The sequence below is a fragment of the Dryobates pubescens genome, chromosome 36 (genome assembly GCF_014839835.1).
Source record: "Dryobates pubescens isolate bDryPub1 chromosome 36, bDryPub1.pri, whole genome shotgun sequence".
Lineage (NCBI taxonomy): Eukaryota > Metazoa > Chordata > Aves > Piciformes > Picidae > Dryobates > Dryobates pubescens.
The window spans coordinates 5,718,979-5,726,326 of record NC_071647.1 but is presented as its reverse complement, the minus strand read 5'-3'; positions in this window follow the sequence as shown (position 1 = coordinate 5,726,326).

The following is a 7,348-nucleotide window of genomic DNA, read 5'->3' as shown; positions in this document are numbered from 1 at the left end:
GTTCCAAGGTGGGCAGTGTGGGGACCTGCAGCTGCCACCCCCTCGCTGCTGCCAAGCCCTGGGGCAGCCCTGACCTCCTGCCTCGAGCCAGCAGCCCCCTGTGGCCCCGGGGAGGCCTCCTTCCTGCTCATGTAAATCCTCCTCCCGGGGACTTCCCCCCGGGGCAAGGTTTTGAATGTGGTGCAGACGCTGGGGCAGGCACCCGGGCCCCAGCCAGCCTCATGTGCCCAGCCTGTGCCCCTCCTGGGGCTGTGGTATGGTGGAGAGCAGCCAGGCAGAGAGGGACCTGGGGGCAGTGGTGGGCAGCAGCTGAACAGGAGCCAGCAGTGTGCCCAGGGGGCCAACAAGGCCAAGGGCATCCTGGCCTGCAGCAGGAAGAGTGTGGCCAGCAGGAGCAGGGAAGTCCTTGTGCCCTGTGCTCAGCACTGCTGAGGCCACACCTGGAGTCCTGTGTCCAGTTCTGGGCTCCTCAGGTTAGGAAAGAGGTTGAGCTGCTGGAAGGTGTCCAGAGAAGGGCAGGAAAGATGGGGAGGGGTCTGGGGCACAGCCCTGGGAGGAGAGGCTGAGGGAGCTGGGGTTGCTTAGCCTGCAGAAGAGGAGGCTCAGGGGAGACCTTCTTGCTCTCTGCAACTGCCTGCAGGGAGGTTGGAGCCAGGTGGGGGTTGGGCTCTTCTGCCAGGCAAGCAGCAGCAGAACAAGAGGACACAGTCTCAAGCTGTGCCAGGGGAGGTTCAGGCTGGAGGTGAGGAAGAAATTCTTCCCAGCAAGAGAGATTGGCCACTGGGATGTGCTGCCCAGGGAGGTGGTGGAGTCACTGGGACAGGTGAAAGAGCAGTCCCAGGAGGTAGGGAGAGGATGGGAGAGGTGAAAGCAGTCCCAGGGGGGAAGGAGAGGATGGGAGAGGTGAAAGCAGCCCCAGGGGGGAAGGAGAGGATGGGAGAGGTGAAAGCAGTCCCAGGGGGGAAGGAGAGGATGGGAGAGGTGAAAGCAGCCCCAGGGGGGAAGGAGAGGATGGGAGAGGTGAAAGCAGCCCCAGGGGGGAAGGAGAGGATGGGAGAGGTGAAAGCAGCCCCAGGGGGGAAGGAGAGGCTGGGAGAGGTGAAAGCAGCCCCAGGGGGGAAGGAGAGGCTGGGAGAGGTGAAAGCAGCCCTGGGGGGAAGGAGAGGCTGGGCCAGCTGTCCTCTGCCGCTGGAGCTGTACCCTGGGCTGATGCTGCAGAGCCCCTGCTGCCAGCACCTCTGGGCCGGGCAGGAGCGATGGGGGCTGCCCGTGTGCGTGGTGGGCAGCAGGGCTGCTGGAGGGGCCTGGGGAGGCCCTGGGAGCAGGGCACTAACTGAAGAGGCTTTGCTGTGACAGCGGCCAAGTTGCTCCCTGCCCGTGGGCTCCTCAGCACCCATGGGCTGGCACAGACCTGGTGCAGAGGGGCTCCATCTGCCCTCGGAGAGCCCTGCTCTCGCAGCAGGGCGGAGGGAGACCTGGTGGTCTGGCAGGGAGGGTCCCCTGGGCCACCCCGGGCCGCCCAGCCCGGGCGCTGCGGTGCCCTGCGGGCAGGGCAGGGCTGGTGCCAGGCGGCTGCGGCCGTCCCCAGCCCATTGCTATTCAGCAGGGCTTGGGTTTCAGCGCTGCCCTTTGCGCGCCGCGGCAGGACGGGGCCGGGGCTGCTGCTGCCTCCTCCCTCCAGCCGCTGCCTGCGTGGGGCCAGGCTGCTCGCCCGGGTCACGCCGGCCCCGGGACGAGCTGTTCCCGGCAGGCAGAGCCGCAGCCCCCGGCCGGGCCCTGCGGGGGCCCTCGGGGACGTCAGCAGCCCCCAGGCTGCTTCCCCCTGCGGCTGCGCTGACGCAGAAACCTCCTGCGCCGGCTGCTGCCTTCTGCCCCCGCTGCAGAGCTGCCCCTGGGGGGCTCCGGCCCCTCAGAGCCTGGCGTTTGGCGCCTCAGGGGGGGCTGCACCTCCTCCAAGCCCACCTCTGCCCTCGGCTGAACCTGCAGCAGCACCTCCGGGAGCTTGGGCTCATTGCTGTGAGGCTGCAAGAGGCTTGCTGGGGAGAGGATGGGATGGGATGGGATGGGATGGGATGGGATGGGATGGGATGGGATGGGATGGGATGGGATGGGATGGGATGGGATGGACCAGGTTGGAAGAGACCTTTGAGATCACCAAGTCCAACCTCTCCCCCAGCACCATCTGAGCAACTCAACCATGGCACCAAGGGCCTCAGCCAGGCTCTTCCTGAACACCTCCAGGGATGGGGACTCCACCACCTCCCTGGGCAGCACATCCCCAGGGCCAATCTCTCTTGCTGGGAAGAATTTCTTCCCAACATCCAGCCTAAACCTCCCCTGGCACAGCTTGAGACTGTGTCCTCTTGTTCTGCTGCTGCTTGCCTGGCAGAAGAGACCAACCCCCACCTGGCTACAACCTCCCTGCAGGGAGTTGCAGAGAGCAAGAAGGTCTCCCCTGAGCCTCCTCTTCTGCAGGCTAAGCAACCCCAGCTCCCTCAGCCTCTCCTCCCAGGGCTGTGCCCCAGACCCCTCCCCAGCTTTCTTGCCCTTCTCTGGACACCTTCCAGCAACGTTTCCTGCTCTGAGGGGCAGAGCAGAAGCTCTGGGTGCCAGGGCTGGGCTGGTGGTGCCAGGGCTGGGCTGGTGGTGCCAGGGGCAGGGAGGCTTTTGTGCAGGGTGGCACCACCAGGTCCTGCTGAGGATGGCAGGTCCAGCCAAGGCCTTGTGTAGGGACTCTCCATAGCTGCCCTGGAGCTAAGGGAGGGAATGCTCAGGGCAGGCCAAGGGGCAGTGGTTGGAAACTGGAGCAGGGCAGATTGAGGTTGGGCATCAGGAGGAAGCTCTGCAGAGGGAGGCTGGGGAGATGCTGGAACAGGTGGCCCAGGGTGTGCTGGAGGCTCCATCCCTGGAGGCTCAATGTGGCCCTGAGCAAGCTGCTCTGGTTGGGGCTGTCCCTGCTGGCTGCAGGGGGGTTGGACAAGATGCCCTTGGAGGGTCCCTCTCAACCTGTGAAGATTTACCCCCCACCCCCCCAGCAGAAAGCACCAAGCTCTGCAGGCTCATGAGAGACCATGTACAGTTTATTGTAAGAAAGGTACAAAGGCAAAAGGCCTCAGCTCAGAGGGGTCCTGCTCTGGGGCAGCTCCACATCACCCACGACCCCAGCAGCATGGGCTGGGGGCACAACCCGGGCTGGGAAACCACTGAGCCCTGGGAGGGATCCCAGGGACACCACTGAGCCCTGGGAGGGATCCCAGGGAAGCCACTGAGCCCTGGGAGGGATCCCAGGGACACCACTGAGCCCTGGGAGGGATCCCAGGGACACCACTGAGCCATGGGGGGGATCCCAGGGACACCACTGAGCCATGGGAGGGATCCCAGGGAAGCCACTGAGCCCTGGGAGGGATCCCAGGGACACCACTGAGCCATGGGAGGGATCCCAGGGACACCACTGAGCCCTGGGAGGGATCCCAGGGAAGCCACTGAGCCCTGGGAGGGATCCCAGGGAAGCCACTGAGCCCTGGGAGGGATCCCAGGGACACCACTGAGCCCTGGGAGGGATCCCAGGGACACCACTGAGCCATGGGAGGGATCCCAGGGACACCACTGAGCCATGGGGGGGATCCCAGGGACACCACTGAGCCATGGGGGGGATCCCAGGGACACCACTGAGCCATGGGAGGGATCCCAGGGACACCACTGAGCCATGGGAGGGATCCCAGGGACACCACTGAGCCATGGGGGGGATCCCAGGGACACCACTGAGCCATGGGGGGGATCCCAGGGACACCACTGAGCCATGGGAGGGATCCCAGGGACGCCACTGAGCCATGGGGGGGATCCCAGGGACGCCACTGAGCCCTGGGGGGGATCCCAGGGACACCACTGAGCCCTGGGGGGGATCCCAGGGACACCACTGAGCCCTGGGGGGGATCCCAGGGACACCACTGAGCCATGGGAGGGATCCCAGGGACGCCACTGAGCCATGGGAGGGATCCCAGGGACACCACTGAGCCATGGGGGGGATCCCAGGGACACCACTGAGCCCTGGGAGGGATCCCAGGGAAACCACTGAGCCCTGGGGGGGATCCCAGGGAAGCCACTGAGCCCTGGGAGGGATCCCAGGGACGCCACTGAGCCATGGGAGGGATCCCAGGGACACCACTGAGCCATGGGAGGGATCCCAGGGACACCACTGAGCCATGGGAGGGATCCCAGGGAAACCACTGAGCCATGGGAGGGATCCCAGGGAAACCACTGAGCCCTGGGAGGGATCCCAGGGACACCACTGAGCCCTGGAAGGGATCCCAGGGAAGCCACTGAGCCATGGGAGGGATCCCAGGGACACCACTGAGCCATGGGAGGGATCCCAGGGTCACCACTGAGCCCTGGGAGGGATCCCAGAGAGCCCAACCTGTGCCACTGGGTGCTCCCCAGAGAGCCCAACCCCTGCCACTGGGTGCTCCCCTGGGAGCCCAACCTGTGCCACTGGGTGCTCCCCTGAGAGCCCAGCCTGTGCCACTGGGTGCTCCCCAGAGAGCCCAACCCCTGCCACTGGGTGCTCCCCTGAGAGCCCAACCCCTGCCACTGGGTGCTCCCCTGGGAGCCCAACCCCTGCCACTGGGTGCTCCCCTGGGAGCCCAGCCTGTGCCACTGGGTGCTCCCCAGAGCCCCTGGCAGGGCAGGGGTGCTGTGCCAGGCTGTTTTGGGGTGGGGACACTCCATGAAGGTGCTTGAGGGGCCCCCACTGAGGCAGCTCACTGCAGGGACCCCTCAAGCCCCTGCTCCAGCCCCTTGTCTCACCTCCAGTGGGACATTTCCCTCTTGCTGTGGGGCCTGAAGAACCCCAGGAGGGTTTTGCTGTGGGCCCTGGGCACTCTCCATGGGATCCCAGAGTGGTTTGGGTCAGAAGGGAGCTTAGAAGTCACCCAGGGCAACCCCCTGCAGCCAGAGCAGGCTGCTCACAGCCCCAAGCAGCCTGCCCCTGGCCAGGGCTGGGACATCCCCCAGTCCTTGGTGGAGTTTTCCCAACCCTTACCCTTTGCCCATGGCTTTCCTGCCCCAATCCTCTGGCTGAGAGGGGAAGAGAGGTGAAGGAAATCCTCTTTTCCCCTCCCCCCCTTTCCCCCCTCCCCATTCCTAGCCTGGAGACCTGCAGCATTTGGGCTGCCAACATCTGCTGGGAGACCTTGACACCTGCAGCTGAAACCCTGAGAGCAGAAACCTGTGGACACTGCTGGTTTGGCTTTTAAGACATTGATTGCACTTTCTCAGTAGATAACCAAGACAAGAAGGCTGAGGAGGAGGAGGAGAATGAGCAATTAATCACTGCTTAAGGCCTAAAGCTCAGTCAGATCCCCCAAAGCAAGGTGCTAGCTTAAGACATTGGAGTTGGCTGTTGTTGGAATTCCCCTTGGTGGTCGTTTCTCTTGGCTCTCCTCGCCCTGGTTGCTCCTCTGGAGGAAGGAGAGGGCAGGGAAAAGCAAACCAAAGCCCCCAAAACCTCCCTCTCCATCCTGAAATCACAGCAAGAGTTAATTGCTTTGAAGTCCAAGGGCAGCCACCTGCCTTGGTTGGTGGCTGAGGGAGGCCATCCCCATCATGAGGCCATTCCCCATCATGAGGCCATCCCCATCATGAGGCCATTCCCCATCATGAGGTCATTCCCCATCATGAGGCCATCCCCATCATGAGGCCATCCCCATCATGAGGTCATCCCCATCATGAGGTCATTCCCCATCATGAGGCCATCCCCATCATGAGGCCATTCCCCATCATGAGGCCATTCCCCATCATGAGGCCATCCCCATCATGAGGCCATCCCCATCATGAGGCCATTCCCATCATGAGGTCATTCCCCATCATGAGGCCATTCCCCATCATGAGGCCATCCCCATCATGAGGCCATTCCCCATCATGAGGCCATTCCCCATCATGAGGTCATCCCCATCATGAGGCCATCCCCATCATGAGGCCATTCCCCCATCATGAGGCCATCCCCATCATGAGGCCATTCCCCATCATGAGGTCATCCCCATCATGAGGCCATCCCCATCATGAGGCCATTCCCCCATCATGAGGTCATCCCCATCATGAGGCCATTCCCCATCATGAGGTCATCCCCATCATGAGGTCATCCCCATCATGAGGCCATTCCCCATCATGAGGCCATCCCCATCATGAGGCCATTCCCCATCATGAGGCCATTCCCCATCATGAGGCCATCCCCATCATGAGGTCATCCCCATCATGAGGCCATCCCCATCATGAGGCCATCCCCATCATGAGGCCATCCCCATCATGAGGTCATTCCCCCATCATGAGGCCATTCCCCCATCATGAGGCCATCCCCATCATGAGGTCATTCCCATCATGAGGCCATCCCCATCATGAGGTCATTCCCCATCATGAGGTCATTCCCCATCATGAGGTCATTCCCCATCATGAGGCCATTCCCCATCATGAGGCCATCCCCATCATGAGGCCATTCCCCATCATGAGGCCATCCCCATCATGAGGCCATCCCCATCATGAGGCCATTCCCCATCATGAGGCCATCCCCATCATGAGGCCATCCCCATCATGAGGCCATTCCCCATCATGAGGCCATCCCCATCATGAGGCCATTCCCCATCATGAGGCCATCCCCATCATGAGGTCATCCCCATCATGAGGCCATCCCCATCATGAGGCCATCCCCATCATGAGGTCATCCCCATCATGAGGCCATCCCCATCATGAGGCCATCCCCATCATGAGGTCATCCCCATCATGAGGCCATTCCCCATCATGAGGTCATTCCCCATCATGAGGCCATCCCCATCATGAGGCCATTCCCCATCATGAGGTCATCCCCATCATGAGGCCATCCCCATCATGAGGCCATTCCCCATCATGAGGCCATCCCCATCATGAGGCCATCCCCATCATGAGGCCATTCCCCCATCATGAGGCCATCCCCATCATGAGGCCATCCCCATCATGAGGCCATCTCAGGGAGGGAGATGTTTCTCTTTCACCACCACCAGCAGGTTTCACATTGAGTTCTCTTAAGACAAATAGTCACAGAATCATCACAGAATCGTCAGGGTTGGAAGGGACCTTAAAGGGGTTAGGGAAGGGACCTCAAGGCTCAGCCAGCCCCAACCCCCTGCCATGGGCAGGGACACCTCACACCACAGCAGGTTGCCCACAGCCACCTCCAGCCTGGCTGCAAACACCTCCAGGCAGGAGGCTTCCACCACCTCCCTGGGCAAACCTGTGCCAGGCTCTCAGCACCCTCCTGGGGAAGAGCTTCTTCCTGGCATCCAATCTGAACCTCCCCTGGGATCGACTGCCCTGCGGGGAG